At 37.4% G+C, this 17214-nt stretch overlaps 1 long non-coding RNA gene across 2 annotated transcripts in view; it reads left to right on the top strand.

The window, feature by feature from the left end:
* Positions 1 to 471: 471 nt before the first annotated feature.
* Positions 472 to 17214, top strand: part of LOC134299426 (uncharacterized) — a 105875-nt gene continuing 89132 nt past the window's right edge. For both annotated transcript variants that reach the window (XR_010006635.1, XR_010006634.1), the window contains exons 1-2: positions 472 to 562; positions 1012 to 1116. This is a non-coding gene — a long non-coding RNA (uncharacterized LOC134299426). The remainder of the gene's footprint in view (positions 563 to 1011; positions 1117 to 17214) is intronic.

Here is a 17214-nt window from a genome sequence, read left to right as displayed (position 1 = left end):
CATCCAAAACAGGATTACAGAAACAAGATTAGGATCCAGAATTCTAACCCAAGGGTAACAACCAAGATCCAGGATAAGAGTACCAAAGTACGATGTTGCTTCCTACCAAATAGTTATCTCTTTCAGACTCTTTTTATCATAGAATCATAGAATAGTAGAGTTGGAAGAGACCTCATGGGCCATACAGTCCAACCCCCTGCCAAGAAGCAGGAAATCGCATTCAAAGCACCCCTGACAGATGGCCATCCAGCCTCTGTTTAAAAGCCTCCAAAGAAGGAGCCTCCACCACAGTCCTGGGGAGAGAGTTCCACTGTCGAACAGCTGTCACAGTGAGGAAGTTCTTCCTGATGTTAAGGTGGAATCTCCTTTCCTGTAGTTTGAAGCCATTGTTCCGCATCCTAGTCTGCAGGGCAGCATAACACAAGCTTGCTCCCTCCTCCCTATGACTTCCCCTCAGCTGAGAATCCAGAGATTCTCAGCTGCTGCTCATTTCAGCAAGTCTTCACAAATAATCCCCAAAGCTTGTGAAGCTTTCCTTGGGAAAGAGGTCAGATTTATGATGGTAAGGAACTGGCTACGTTTTGTGTGTGTGTATATTTAGAGGAAAAACTCATCCTAGTTAATTACAATTGAGAGAATGGGATAATTAAGGGCAGCAAGCTTACGCCACTCCCAAAGGGGTGTAACTGGGGAGTGTTTGTAATTCAACTTTGGCCCTACTGATTGTTTGCTCCTGAGCTTACTCTGTGTTAGCTCCTGGCTTGCTACCTATTTGATGCAGGCAAGTTTATCTTCTCTGCTTGTCTCCATGTCCAAGAAAGGAAGATTGGAAGAGACATAAATTCTGTGGGAAGAACTGCATGAGTTAAATGCAAGAACTATACATGAGTGTGCTACTCCAGAGGAACTGTGACTGTATTAATGCAATACTGCAAGTTTATGTTGAAGTTACTGATTTTTTGAACTCTGCTGCATAAGAGTAAAATTTATATTTTCCTTCTTCTACTTTAGTTACTCATATGAAAATACAAAAGGACCAAGCTTCTACTGTTCAACACGTATCTTCACTCATAACAAGATTAACCCATTCCAAGCCCCCAGCAGCAACTGAGCCAGGTCAGAAAAGCTGCTAGCCATGACATTTAGTATATTTTAAAAATCATTTTGGCATAGTTTGAGAAAATATTCAGTTATTCACTTAAATTGCTTGTTCTTTTCACTGTGAAATGACTTTATCTGTTTTATATGATATCTTAGGCTGTGTCTCTAAACATATCAAATTAATGCAGGGGAAATTGCTCCAGAGCTATCTCAATGCAGCACAGGAGCATTCTAGGAGTTCTTTGGGCATCTACAGCTGGCCCATGTAGCTTTTCAACCAAAAGCTGCTCCTAGCGCATTGTCAACCAGAAGCAGTTCCTTGCCAGACGAATTCTGGTCAAATTTTCTGGTCACATGGCTGGGTGCCCAGATGTAACCTCACCACAAGTGGTCAGCAAATCTGCTGAGTTTGTTGGATTTATGAATAGTTGATCTAGCTCAGTGGTGGCAAACCTATGGTATGCATGCCAGAAGGGTCACACAACACTCTCTCTTGTGGCACACATACCATCTTCTGCCCCCCACTCATCATCCCTCACTCACTCATTCACCCATTTGCCCACCACCTTGCTTGCTTGCCACTTGCCCGCCCATCCCCCTGCTCACTTACTTGCATATTTGCTCACCTCTTTGCTCACTCGCTGCTTGCCTGTCCCCCAGTCATCTGCTCCCCAGCTCACCCACCTGCCTACCCCCTGCTCTCCCCCTTATTGCTTGTCCCCACTCGCTCACTCTCCCCCTCCCCCCACTTGCCTCCCCACTCACTACCCCAAGTTCCAACCCCCCCCCAGTTTTGTCACTCCATCTCTAAAAGGTTCACCAGCACTGATTTAGCTGAATCCAGCCTGATATAGCTGTTGCAGTTCCAGAACACCAAAATCATTCCAGAGCTTCCAGTTTTCCATTTCCTCTTGAGCCACATTGATGGCTGGATGAAGTAGGTCTGCTGTGGTTCTAAATAACCTGCAGCAGCTGAGAGTTGAGTCTACAATATTTGGCCTATGTAAACATGGCCATATTGTAACCACATCTTTTTGGTTACATTATGGTTATTAAATGATTCATTTCTCTACATAAGATCCCAAACAAGATGAGATTAACCATGTAAAAGACCCAAGGAGGAGAAAGTATCAGAAACAAAGGAAATATGTCAATAGCCATCATAACAAAAAACAAAAACAAAACCCAGTATCACCAAATATTTTTTTTTTAAAAAAAAATAATTTGTGTACAGCATATTTAAATAAATGTTTATATTCCTTTAACCTGAAATTATGGTTTTCAAAAAGAAAGCAAAATGAGAAAATATTTATTACAGTTCTATATTAAATATTTCAGGCCATTCCTAAATTGTGTTACATGAGCTGTCCTCTCATTTTTATTCACCTAGTACATGTCCCAACCAAAACATGATGTGACATTATCTTGATTTTTGGCCTTCAAAAGTAAAAATGAAATCTGAGAACGATGGACATGTGCATTCTATAATGGCTATATACAGTATATTGTTTTTACCCTTTCTGCATCCTTTTACATGAAGCTGGATCTTCATGAAGGTGAGGAAGTTTTCATATTTAGATCCAAATTAATAGTCATGCAAAATAGTTTGCTTTAAAAAGCACCTCTTTTAATTAATAACATTTGGACAGATGGGAACAAAAATGAAAGTGCTAAATGTTCAGCAGGTAAGAAATGTCTGTATCAGAGAAGAAGACTGAAGAAAAAAAGACAGAAACTCTCAGGAGGACTGAAACAATTTCTGAAACATTTTATTGCCTTGTTTCTACCACAAAGTATGAAAAAAGTTGTGAAGGTTGTGAAGTAAGGTTAGGTTCTAATTAACCTCCCTCCCTGTAAAGGTGTCCAAGTCAAGAACTATATAAAAGCATGGGTAGGGGGTGAACTACAGAAGTGATGATATTATGAGAGTCTCTTTCTGTGGGTTGTATAAGGATAATGAAGTTAAGTGAAAAGACGTTGATAAAGAAACCTATAGCAGCAACCTGAAGAAGAAAACACAGATGTTTAAGTATCTGCAGTTTGTCACAGTCACAACAAACGAATTGTATATTGATTTCTACAGATTCAGAAAGAATATTTTAAAGGTGGCAACTAGATCAACAAAATGTATGAAAATAGTGAACATTGTATTTGATGTTGACTATTTTCAATAAATTTGGGGTAAGAATATGGATTTAATGTGCAACAAAGCAGCAAATGAATTAATGATAGAACCTCAAAATACATCTGTGTTTTGAATGGGAACATGATGTAATACTATCAGCCCCTTGTATCTACAGATTTTGCACTTATGGATTCAATAATTCATGACTTGAAAATATCCCCCCCCCCCACACACAAAAATAAAATTCCCAAAATATCATGAGACAATATACATTGAGGCAGGGGTATCCCAAGAAGTGAAAGACAACAGCTTGTTCATTACAGTAGAGTCTCACTTATCCAACATTCGCTTATCTAATGTTCTGGATTATCGAACACATTTTTGTAGTCAATGTTTTCAATACATCGTGATATTTTTGTGCTAAATTCGTAAATACAGTAATTACTACATAGCATTACTGCCTATTGAACTACTTTTTCTATCAAATTTGTTGTATAACATGTTGTTTTGGTGCTTAATTTGTAAAATCATATCCTAATTTGATGTTTAATAGGCTTTTCCTTAATCTCCTTATTATCCAACATATTCGCTTATCCAACGTTCTGCTGGCCCGTTTATGTTGGATAAGCGAGACTCTACTGTACTTGATTTTAGGTAAATCCATATTATTTTATTTCAAGTACCAACTTTTGTTGACTCAACTGCAAATCAGGCATATGTGAAAGAAGCAAGGTTAACTTTAAGTAGCATACAAAATTATCTGAAAAATTAGTGCTTACTTAGTGCTTCATTGATTTTGTTTGTGCCTTTAGGACTCTACACAATTAATATTCTTAAATACAGAGTATGGTGGGTCACCAAGTTCATTCCACATTCTCAGGTCTTTCAATATGCCATGTGGCAGTACCGAGCATCATTAATGAATCCAGAGAAATCAGAGTAGCACTGCATGACCTTTTATTTTAAAAATGGGAAATGGGGAGAAAGGGTTGCATTATTTATGCAATATGAACATATGGATAGCTGGAACTGTTGATGACTAATTTTGCAAGCAGAGCAAAAATACACAGTCCCTCAGACCCCATAAGTTTTAAAATAGTGAGTTTCAAGTATGAAAAGGAAATAGCTGTTTATAGTCATGCATGCTCAGTAGCTGATTTCTCTGAACTAAACTGCCAGGTGAATGCAACATAGTTGGAAGATTCTTCTTTGTGGGAAGACACAAAACTGTCAAGGTTGGTTGTCATAAAGAAGCAAATTTGGAAGATCTGGTGAGAAGGAGATTCAAGAAGCAGGTTCAATTATCCAGTTCCTCAGATAATTGGGTAGATGCCTTCTGTAGCCCAAGCAGCATAAGATGAAAGAACCAATAAAGGATGTAGAATATGAATTTCATGTATAAAGGTATCTGGTAGTGTGGGTGGGGAGGCCTGATAAAGTGCTTGTATCTGAGACTTGAGGACAATCTAGGAAACTAAATTACAAAAGCCTCAGTTCAACATTGGAGGAGTTGTTAGAAACAAAATAAGCCTCTGGTTCCAGGCCTTCTTATCTGTTCTTGAATCCTTTAATGCCGAACTGTATTGAATTCTGCTCATAGACTGCACTGGTCTGACTCATTTCATCTTCAGAAAGATTTTAACCAATTGAATCCTGGGTCTGACACATGATGGATCACCCTCACCCCACTTAATGTATTATTATTATTATTATTATTATTATTATTATTATTATTATTATTATTATTATTATTTTCTAGTGTTAGATCTCTGACAGTCTATTTACTAGGGTTACGCAATTCGTTTAGACCCTGTTCAGTTTTCGGTATCCAGATTTTGGTAATCTAATTTTTAGGTGCCTCCCAAATTCAGTCGGGGGGAAAAAAATCTGTTTTTCGATCTGGCAACCAAAATATCTGGAAAGATTTGGCACATTGGTGGCAATAGGGAATTTACAAAGCTCCCCTTTCTATCTTAAAAAACCATACTTTCTAGGATCCTTTCTTCTTATAGCCTTCAATAAAACTTGAATTAAAGGCATCAGATTTAAGAAACCATATTTTCTGGGATCCTTTCTCTTTACATTCTTCAGTAAGACCTGGGTTAAAGGTACCAGACTTAAGAAACCACTCTTTCTGGGATCGTTTGCTCTCAACATATTTCAATGAAGCTGACTTAAGGGAGGCATCCTTTTTAAACACTGCCACACCACCTGAAGGAATATATATATATATATATATATATATATATATATATATATATATAATTTTAGTTTTAGAAATGATAAGATATGTCCTCTACACCACATTTGAAGCTTGCCTCATGTGAAGGGAACAATCGATGGCAGTTTCTTAAGTGTGTAGAAAATAAACCGTACTGGTGCAACAGGTTAAACCACTGAGCTGCTGAACTTGCTGACCGGAAGGTTGGCGGTTTGAATCCAAGGGACAGGGTGAGCCCCCACTGTTAACTCCAGCTTCTGCCAACCTAACAGTTTGAAAATCCCCCTTTTTGAAGTGGGAAGGGGGGATATAAATGTAGTAAGTGAGCAAATAAATAAATAAAGCTACAGGACTATGACAGCTTTCATAATCTGAGTGGATGATGTTGCAGCAAACTAGAAAGGTGAAGTGTGTTTCTGTTGCATCTCCTGACTTCTCTACAGCTTTCACCACCATCAACTGTAGTATCCTGTTGGGTTGCTTCTCTGGGATGTGACTAAAGGTGGTTGCAGTCTTTCTTGGAGGGGCATATTCAGAAGAGGATTCAATGGAATGCCTATATGACACCCTATCAATTTGCCTGTAGGGTTCCGCTGAGTTAAATAGCATTTCCTGCACAACTGAATATCTGGGAGATGCTATCCAGGGTTTGAAGTTTGATGACATTCAGTGCTATCTCTATTTCTCATCTAACTCTAAGGAAGGTTTTTCTCTACTATATCAATGTCTGTGGTTAGTAATAGACGATGAGGTTAAACAAATCAAAACTCAATCCAGAGAGGTGTTCATGGGGCCCTTCTACACAGGCTCAAAACCTATGACACATCATGGGTTAACCTGAGACATCCAAGTGATGCTTCGGTTTAACACAGATTAATCAGGAATAAACTGGGATTTCCCAGTTTCCTCTGGTTTAATAAAACATCTCAGCAGATCCAGACTTTACTAAAAGGTCCGGATCTGATGAGATGCTGGGCCTGTGGTGATTGACTCCCGGGGCCACATTCCTCAATCCTGGGGATCAATCCCCATTGCCTTCCCAATCTTTTGGGCTCCAAGGACATGGAATTGAGACTGCTATGGTCACCTTAGTGGATGATCTTTGTCTCAACACCAACAGGTGGAGTGTGTACATTTTGGTGGTTCTAGATATCTCAGTGGCCTTTGATACCATCAACCATGGTATCCTTCTGGAATGCCTGGAGGAGCTGGGAACTGAAGTCATTGTGCTACAGTGGTTATGGTCACACCGCTCATGCAAGTTCCAGATGGTAGTGCCTGGGGATAGCCGCTCCTCTAAAAGGGAGCTGTTATATAGTATCCCACAAGATGCCGTTCTATCCCATAGCTCTTTAATATTTACATGAAGCCACTGGAAGAGATCTGTAGGCATGGGGAAAGGTGTTATCAGTATGCTGATGACACCGAAATATATTTTTCCATGTCTTCAAAAAAAAGCTTCAGTTATAGATAGCATGTGTCTACTGAATGAATGCCTGAAGGAGGTAATGTGCTAGATGAGGAAAAAAGAAATTGAAACTAAATCCAGAAAAAACAGAGGTGTTTGCCATCAAGGGTTCTAATCTAGAGATGGATGTGTTTCAATCAGTTCTGAATGTGAAAACATTGGGAAAGTCATCTTTAAATATTTGAAAGGATGTCATGTATAAAATGAATTGTGGTTCTCTTTCTTTTCTTTTTCATTTTGTAGTGTGCTCTCAGACTAGAACAAGAACTAATGTATTCAAACTAAAAGAAAAGAGATACTACCAGAATGTAAGGGGGGAATCTTGAATGGCATTACCTTATAATAGACTGTCTAATAGGAGGCTGGACTGTCATTTTTGGGGTTCTTTAAACAAAAACAGGATCACCATTTCTTCAGAGTTCTTTAGTTGTATATTTTCTGTATGGCAGGGGGTTGGACTTTCTATTGTGGAGGTCCCTTCCAAATCTACAACCATAACTGAAGGCATAGCTTAAGCATACATCAGGGATGCAATAGGGATGAGTGAGCATTTTGCTTCATTCTTTTGTTGAATATATGACTTTGTCCAGAATCTGAAATTTCTTCACGAATGGGATATTTTCTTTTATAAGTAAGTAAATAAATTAAAACAAATCATGTAAGAGAAAACAAAACTAACATATTTCTCCACCCCTACCAAAAGCGAGAACTGCATCCAAAAATATATTCCTTTCATTCTCTTGACTGGTCAAGAAACTTATTTTTGACACTGTTTGCCTCTTTATGTGATAGCTGTCAAGATCAACAGTGCATACAATCCTCATAGAACATATATCAAAAAGCCTCAACCTGTACAAGGTAAACACAAACCACCAAAGCTTTTTGAGTACTTATTCCTGTGAAAACGCAAAGAGTTAAAGTGGCTGGATTAGTTTTATAGAAGTAGGATGAATTCAGCCATGCAAGAAAGTGGAATCTATACAAGAAAGAAAAGTGTGTTTAAAGGAGGAAAAGCCAAACCTTCTTCATAGTGAGCTGCCAAAAAGGGACTCAGAAGCAAGAGAGAAGAAAGAGATAAATATGCAAATTAAAGCTGTCATAGTAAATGCAAGTTACTGAGAAAAGGATGTGATAGCTTATAAAATATTATACAGTTATGAGGAGCTTGCAAATGGGCTACCGATCACCACAAAAATGAAAATACATATACATCCACCCACAATGTTGCAAAGAGATTTATTAACAGAATTACAGCAAGGTCAGTTCTCTTACTGTAGGCAGATTGACATTGTGTATATTGAGTTCCTTTCAGTCATTGTAGAACATGGTTGTACATCATAGTAGTGTGGATAAACCCCAAATTGCTCTTTTCCAGGACTGGACAACTTGAGCAATAGGTTACATGTGTCAGTCTGTGATACTTTTTGCCCCAACTATGTAAAATGGGGCATCACACTCCACAATGACTAAAGAAACCCCCTCAATCACTAATGAAGTTTAAGTTCCCCAAAGTCCAGCATCCCACTTCTTTGTTCAACAATGGGGTCAAGCAAGACATTTTGCCTTTCATGCTCACCACCTCCAGGACTATACATTCTTAGGTTAGTTTTCTAATCACATGACATCTTGAGGGCATTTTTTTTCTATTGAGTGAGACAATTCATGCATATAGCTATGAGCTAATATTTGTGCAAAGAAGATAGCAATACAGTCAGATCTTCACATTTGTGAGTTTGACTTATGCAGGTTTGAATATTCATAGATTTGATTAAAATATTCTTTTTAGACATCTATAGGTCTTCCAGTACTATTTTATGGTCAGTTATACCCAAAAATTGACCATAGAGTCATGCTGGAAGACCAAGAGATTCATAGATAGAGATTCAATAAGTTTGGAAAAAAACAATATTTATTGTTTCACATCATAGGGTCTTTGTGTCCATAACCCCAACAAATGCGAAGGACTGACTGCACACTGAAGCCCAATATGCATGGATCTATTAAGCCTATTAATTAGTTTAGGTTGAATTGCTAATGAAGATCTTGAATTCTTGTTCTAATGGTCCTGCAAAACGCCTTGAGAAATCTTTAAATTGGAAAGGCATGATAAACTAAATAAATTATTTCTTGCCATGCCAGTTGCTCTTGCGAGCACCAATTCAGTTTTAGTATCAAATAAATATTTCCACTGAACTATTATGGAAATGTTTACTATTTTTATTTATATGAAGATTTCCTAGTTGCACATCATTCCAACTGGAGAATTTCTACATTGCCAGCACGGGCTTTTTCTCACAACCTCCCTTAGTAAATTGCTTTTACTTCAAATACTCTTGTTGCTAAGAGGCCTATGAATTGTATGAATTTTACCAGTGAAGCAAAGCATGTTTTCTGAATGTCTGACTTCTCAAATCCCCAGTGAAAGAAGAAAAATGCCATGTTTGTTGTATCTACATCTAAAAACGTGTAGCCATGTGTGGTTTGTAAAGCAGTATTTTATAGTAAGCTCTCCCTAGTGGATAGCAAGTTTGATCATCTGAGCATCCATCTAATTCAAACCAGCAGTGCATTTTAGACATCAAATGTACAATTAAGGGCCTTTTTTCAGTTCCAATAAACACATGGTCTGCACCTCTATGTCTACTTTTCTTCAGATCTGTTTTAGTCACCAAATGTGTCTAGACAGCATCGATCAAAAGGACAAACATTTCATGATTAGGATAAAAACCAGAATGAATGATCTCATGTGTCTTAAACAGAAAACCAACTTTATAGCTTGGTTATCACCAAGCATGTTTCTGTTATCTAGTTTTAGGATTTTCTGGTTTAGATCCTACATAAAGAACATATTGCTTCCCAATAACTTAAGGACAGAAATACCTTGTTAATCATCAATTTGAATAGAAATGCGTATATATACAACTTTTTTTTAAAGTTCTAGGAAGTAGGAGAAATGGCTTAATTCCACATGGATATTCATTCAAAAATGTGACCAAGAATTTCTAGAATTCATATCCATGGAGGATAGGTCCCTGGACATATAATGGAAATGTGAAATTACAGATAATAGCCAGTGTTGTAATGAATAACTACCTGTGGGAGCATGCTACAGAATTGTGCTGGAAGACCTAGAGAATGCCTGGAGAGAATACTTCTATAGCATTTCTAGATCCCCAAGAGATCCTCCAGATGTTTTGGACTTCAGTTCCCATAATTCTTCACAGCTGGAGAGTTGGCTGGGATATCTGGGAACCGAAGTCCAAAACACTTGAACGAGCGGAGTTTGAGAAACACTACTCTAGAGTGACTCAATAGTCAACCTCTGATTAAACGAGGCCAAATAATAATGCTGGAGAACTTAGAAAATACCTAGGGAGAACACTTCTCAAGCATTTCTTGGTCCTCCAACATAACTCTAAGTTAACCTTTGGCAGAAGCATAACATCCTATTTAATGTGCAAGGAGGGGTAAAAGAAGTAGGTGTCTGGGAAGAGTACTCAGTCTTTCTTTGGCATTTCAGCATCTCTAAAAACATTTGCTCTGCATAGGAGGAACTATGAAGAATTCCTGATGCTGATTTGAGCCGGGAGTATAGTTATAACACCTATTCTAAATGCATTTGGTACCACTGAAAATGGTACCATCTAAATCTAATGTGCTTACCTAGCCAGAAAGCAAGCACTTTTGCCAACACGTTTTATATGCCATTCATTGTGCATATATTGTAAATAATCTTTCATTCAGATATTATGTAGCCATGCTTATTTAATAATGAGAAAAGATCTGGAATTATACTTCTTGAAAAAAAACACACAATGTTCTCATTGCCCTTATATCCCAGCAAAGGAAATGAATAGAGTAGTAGATCAAGGAAGACAAATGATCCAACATCATTGTAAGGGATGGGATAACATATGTTTGGGCTTTCCTCTGCTACAGAGCTGAGTGATAGAACAAAGGTTTAGACCAGACAAGGGAATATTAATGCAGTGTGTTCCAACTAATTCATCAGATTAGGAAAATTTATGAAGCACCGTAGATCACAAAGATGTAACAGTGCATCCTACAAAAATACCTCAATATTTTTTATAAAAATTATAAAATATAATATTTCTAAAAAGACCTCACTATTTTAGTAAGAAAACAAGATACCAAAGTCATTTTAAAAGACAACTTTGATTCCAGAAGATCTTCAATGATTTTATTAGCAAGCAGATGATCTATTCAGCAATTGTACAATAACTCTGCTATAGTTCATTAAAAGGACAGGCAATGACTCATCTTTCAGGCTAATCCAAACATCATGAAGTAGTTATCTAGATAGTGTATTTTTAAATGATCATTTTATTAGCTGTATGTTAAAACTGTCAATGTTTTGTCTGTTAAATGTTGTGTATCAAAGTGATTTTTAGTTAAAGGTATGGAATAGCTATTGGTTAAAAAGCGTATTTACAATGGTTATTTCTTATGATAGCTATAACAACAACAATTCTTTATTGATTGGTCGCTTTTGACCATATCAAGACATGTAAAACATACAATACGTACACACTTACGCATACATACAATAAAACCATGTAACGATACAAAACATCCTGATGATAGCTATATATGCTGCTTCAGAAGTCAATTGCCAAGAACAACAAAGGGTTGTGAGTGAGGATCATTGTTCTCATATTCAGCTTGTGCATTTCCTAGAGACATCTGGTTGGCTACTGAAAGAAAGAAGGTGCTGAATCTATCCCTACCACTTCTTGTCACAGAGATCCTCACAGACACTGCTCTTTCTAAGCAGAAAACATAAATCTGAATCAAGATCTCTGAGACAAAAAAAAGGGTGGGTTACCCTGGAGATCTTCACAAAGATAGTTCTTTTCTTGAGTGGGAATGAGATGAGGTCTCTCCATGACTAGCTGAGCTGGGCGGGAGACTGAGAACACAGCATTCTTGGAAATGTAGTTTGGGAAGGAGAGGCCCCTGTGGCAGAGAATTCAAAAGGTCTTGATCTAAACTACAATTTCCAGAATGCAGTTCTCAGCATCAGAAAGCCCCAAGGAGGGCTACAGCAGCCAGCTGTTTAGAGTCAGTCTAATAATAATAAATAAAATTATTGAATCTGCAAAGAGGACTAAAGTAAGTAAATAGTGTATATATTACTATATATGCATGTATGTGACTAAGTTTCTGTGGGATCACTACTTGTGTAAGTGTGTGTTAAGAGAAAAACACCTGGTTAATTACAACTCATGGTTGAGTAATTGGAACAATCAGGGCTAACAGGCTTGAGCCACTCCCTGAATGGGGTATATCTGGGAAATGTTTTCAATGTCTTTTGGGGACTTAGTGAATGCTTGCTGAGAGCCTACTATGAAGATGCATGAATTTAATGCAAGAGACTATGTGAGTTTTTGTTGCTGGAAGTTTTATTATGATTTTTGACTCTGCTACTTAAGAGTAAATTTTTGATTTTCTCTTCCATTTTTGTGGCTTGTTTTTCTTTTGCTCATTGTGGATACAACAAAGGACTGGATAAGTCTGGACAGGACTGCACGCAGTTTGTTTTTCTACAAACTCGTAACAAATCTGTGCTAAGTTGAAGTTCTATGGTTAATTGTGTGTCATGTAGGCACACTGTTAGATAGACATTCAAGGGGATTATTGCTGTGGCTGTTTGGCGGGGGAATAAATGTTTTTGTCTAAAATTTAAAAAATCCCAAAAAATCAGTAAATGTGTGAATCTTTCTGAAATATGGGGGGTGGTTTTGATGTCCTGGCTTTCTTGTGTATTGTATATAAAATTCAAGTAGATATCACTTGCTGTGTGTGTGTGTGTGTGTATATATATATATATATATATATATATATATATATATATATATACACACACACACACACACACACACACACACACACACACACATATAAATATATATATACACACACACCGTGTCGATGCACCCTAAACTCATATGGGCAAACAAGGTAAAGTCCCTGCTTAGTGACTTTCTGAAAGATCTCTATATTCAACCATTACTGTATGGAATTCACTTGTGAAATTAGGGTGGTGGTTCATTTATATGTAAGAGGCAAATGAAAATGTAAAGGACTGAAATATTTCAAAATGGATCTTCACAAAAGATTCAATTATTGTACAGATCTTGTTAGCTCTCTAAGAATGTATCATTTGCCAGAGGACATATTACTTGATTAGATGAGTAATGAATATTGAAAGGCATGCATTTTTGTTGTTAATTTCTCTTGAAAGCATGATAAAACAATCAGATTAAGCCAACAATGAAATGAAATATCATAAAACAAAGACAAGAAACAGAAGTTTTTAAAAAGAAAAGAAAAAAACTGTCATAATATTTGACAGCGTGATTGTATTCAGATTAGCTCTCACGGGGTGATGTCCTGAAACTCTCTAGTTTAGAAACCAGGATGGCTTTCACCAGACTCTTCCGCATTTGTTGTTATATGGGAGAAGGTTCATATGCCACTGGATTTTCCCCACATTGATTAAAGGTTTTCTCTGCCTACTCAAAATCAACATAAAGCAGAAATGGAGTTTCACTGCAGAAATTGTAGAAAAACTGTAGTGAGAAAGGAAATTACTAATTTTTTTATTGTAAAAGAAAACAATTTTCATATGATCTCCTACTGAGAGAACAACAGAAGAATGACATGTCATAAATTCCAGCTATCATCATCATCATTATCATCATGCTGTAATTATGGTAAACATGTTCACAAATAAGACACCAAATATCATACATAGTGGTTCTCTCTATTGTTTTTCAGTTATCATCTCTGGAACTCCTTCCCCTAAGTCCAACAAAGTAGTACCAGCAGGAGCTCATCAATGTTTTCTGCTACCTTCTGGATGGACAAAACACCAAATGTGGTTACTTCAGTCAGTAACGAAAGTTCTTTAGCTGTACTATTCTGAGCTCTGGTGTTATGGCCATTCAGATTATCCCAGATAATAGTGTTGCTCCTTATTACCCAGGGTGATATTAATGGTGCCACTTTTCATATTGCATTGCACAGTAAATGGTCTCTACACTGACATCTTCCCATGTTCATTGTTACAATAAATGTAGTGATGTCAGTAGGCAATGAGCTAGAAATGCACCATCTGTGCTACTCTGAAATTAAAAAGAAAGGGAAACACATGTAAAGGTGTTGTGAGATGGAGATCAGCAAAGCTGGTAGCACTCATTCCTTGTTGTGAATCTACTGCCCAGTAACCCTCACAAAAAAGTTTAATTCATGGGCATGCACAGATTAGGAGTAATTTTCCATGCTCCTCAACCTGCTTCCAGCTTTGAGGAACTCTTTGCAGAAGCTAGAACAACACTAGAACACAGAGTGAATTGAACACTCAGAATTTACTAGTAGATATATATTACGCTTGGTGCCATCATTACATTTGTCACTCTGGGTGGTGTGGACCTGGTAAGGGTTATGTTTGGCTTACAGGTCATCCCCTGCCTTAAAAACAAGACATTACAGCCACAGAGCATGCTTTTATCCTAGGTCAAGTTCTATCTCTGTGTTCATGCTAAGAATACATATGAGTTGTAGTTTGAACAATTTAACAGCTCCTTTTCAGTACTTAAATCTAATAGGAGTCTTAGTTGCCCTTAACATATCAAATTGGGATTCACACACTTTGCCTTTGATTCATAATGGTTCAATTTGCCTTTATTGGATGCTTCTTTGCTGAGTTTGGGTTGTGTAATTTACTTTAATTCAGTTCACCTTCATTTAATTCATTTACTGCTTTCATTTAATTTGTGAAAATGAAAGTGAAACGGACACAAGCCAATTTAACAACAGCTAGGCTTTCAAAATGCTTTCCTTATTCCATCAAGTACCAAGTAACATGGTTTGATCATGTAGTCAAGCATGCGTTATATATGTAAATTTTATAACACTAAATTAATGCAATTCAAAATGTCATGTCATTAACGCTTCCCTATTGTGATGTTTCTATTCATAACATTTCAAATCAGTTCATCTTAGGTTACTGCTTTAATGTAAACTGCTATCAGGTTTTTCACACAGAATTTGCATAATTTACATAAATATGCTTAGTTACACTCCTGTTTAAAATATGATCTGCATTTGCACAGTAGTTTCTGAAAATTATCTATAAATGAAAACATATCTGACCAGTGGCAAATAGGAATAGATGTAAGGAATGGGAATATAGGAGTGAGAAACAGCTTAGCAGATGTTCTACATGTTTCTGTATGATAGAAGGAGGTGATAACATCTTCCAAAGGTGTGATAAGAAAGATAATATTTATTTATTTATTTATTTATTGCAACATTTATATCCCCCCTTTTCACCCAACAGGGGACTCAGGGTAGTAGTAGTAGCAGTACTATTAGTAATATGGTAGTAGTAGCAGGCAAAGTAGCAGGAATAGTACTTTACTCGGTTTCAAAGGATTTTAGCACATCAACTTATTCTGCTACAGGGGCATTAGTAGATATAATGGATATACATTGTGATGGGCACCTTCAATATTTTCACTAGTGCAATTGTACTGATTCACTAATCTGTGATCCTGCAATCATACTTCTGTACACTATTGTACCCCTCCTGTGTTTTATTTATTTATTTATTTATTTATTAAGAATGGCACAATTCTGCAATTTCAGGATTATAAAAAAGAGAGAGGGAGAGATGATTACATATATTCTCTCTTGCTCATTGACAGTGTATAAGGACCTGGAAAGAGAAGTCAAATTATGACTTCTAACTTGCATTCATAGAATCATAGTATCATAGAATAGTAGAGTTGGAAGAGGCCTCATGGACCATCCAGTCCAACCCCCTGCTAAGAAGCAGGAAATTGCATTCAAAGCACCCCCGACATATGGCCATCCAGTCTCTGCTTAAAAGCCTCCAAAGAAGGAGCCTCCACCACAGCCTGGGGCAGAGAGTTCCACTGCCAAACAGCCCTCAGAGTGAGGAAGTTCTTCCTGATGTTCAGGTGGAATCTCCTTTCCTGTAGTTTGAAGCCATTGTTCCGTGTCCTAGTCTCCAGGGCAGCAGAAAACAAGCTTGCTCCCTCCTCTCTATGACTTCCCCTCACATATTTGTACATGGCTATCATGTCTCCTCTCAGCCTTCTCTTTTGCAGGCTAAACATGCCCAGCTCTTTAAGCCGCTCCTCATAGGGCTTGTTCTCCAATGCAGCAACGCAGTTTGAAATGATACCCCTATGACCTCACTTCATACATTCAGTTGGGATTGGTCATCTGACAACATATGGTCCTTTGATAATATGTAGAGAAGAACTCATGTGCAACTTAAAATACTCACGCAAAAGGCTCTAGATTCAAAGTGAGCAGGGTTTTTTGCATAAGTATTTTAAACTTTGCATAAATTCTTCTCCTCTACAAATTATGAAAGGACCACATGTTGTCAGATGATCAGGTAGTTATGAATCTTTGCTAGAAAATGTCAACTTCAAATTGCCATACTACAGTGCCCTTTCAAACCCAAATCACCACACTAAGTTTCCATTATGCTATATCCCAACTACTTGGGAATCACTCCTCTATAATCTACTCCAGATAATAACATGTTTATCAATGATTAGTCTCACTAATTGTTATATGTCTATTAACACAAAAGATAATTTCACGGATAAACAATTCTGTGTGTGCAGAGTAAAGTGGCTCTCTCATTTTTTGCCTGGCTAGTTTAACTTTTAAATACTGCTAAAACTCACTGTTTTTTTTTTAAATAGTGTCTATTTTGATGTAGACTTAAAATGAAATTCAAAATATATAGACTTCTGATTGGGCAGAACATCAAAGGGAAATGGATTGAGTCCAAAAGAGCCATCATAAAAGCGGAAGCAGGATCAATAATCTCTGGCCCATGAACCAACTTTGGCATATCAAGTGGGCTCATGGACTTCATGAGACCTGTGTGGGACCTATCACTCTCAGAAAGTTACACAAAGAGACTTGGCTTTAAGGTCACAACTCATTTTGCTTTGTTTCTCCCACTGCTTCCTCTGTCAGGTTTGCAGAGGTCAAACAAAATCAGTCAGGGATATGGACCATTTTAGAACTCAGCCATGGTCTTGCACTAAGTATCTGCTCTGCTCACATCCCTCAAGTGAGCAAGATAGAAAAGGAACAAGGCCAGCTTACAACTCAGCCTTTGCTCAGTGCATATTATCCCAATTGGAAAACAGTTGATGAGATGTTTTGACTGAGAAAGCCATTTGAGTGCTGCAGGAAGGGATCAGCATAAAAGTCCTTTCTCCA

This window comes from Anolis carolinensis, chromosome 5 (genome assembly GCF_035594765.1).
Source record: "Anolis carolinensis isolate JA03-04 chromosome 5, rAnoCar3.1.pri, whole genome shotgun sequence".
Lineage (NCBI taxonomy): Eukaryota > Metazoa > Chordata > Lepidosauria > Squamata > Dactyloidae > Anolis > Anolis carolinensis.
This window is presented reverse-complemented; position numbering and strand designations above follow the sequence as displayed.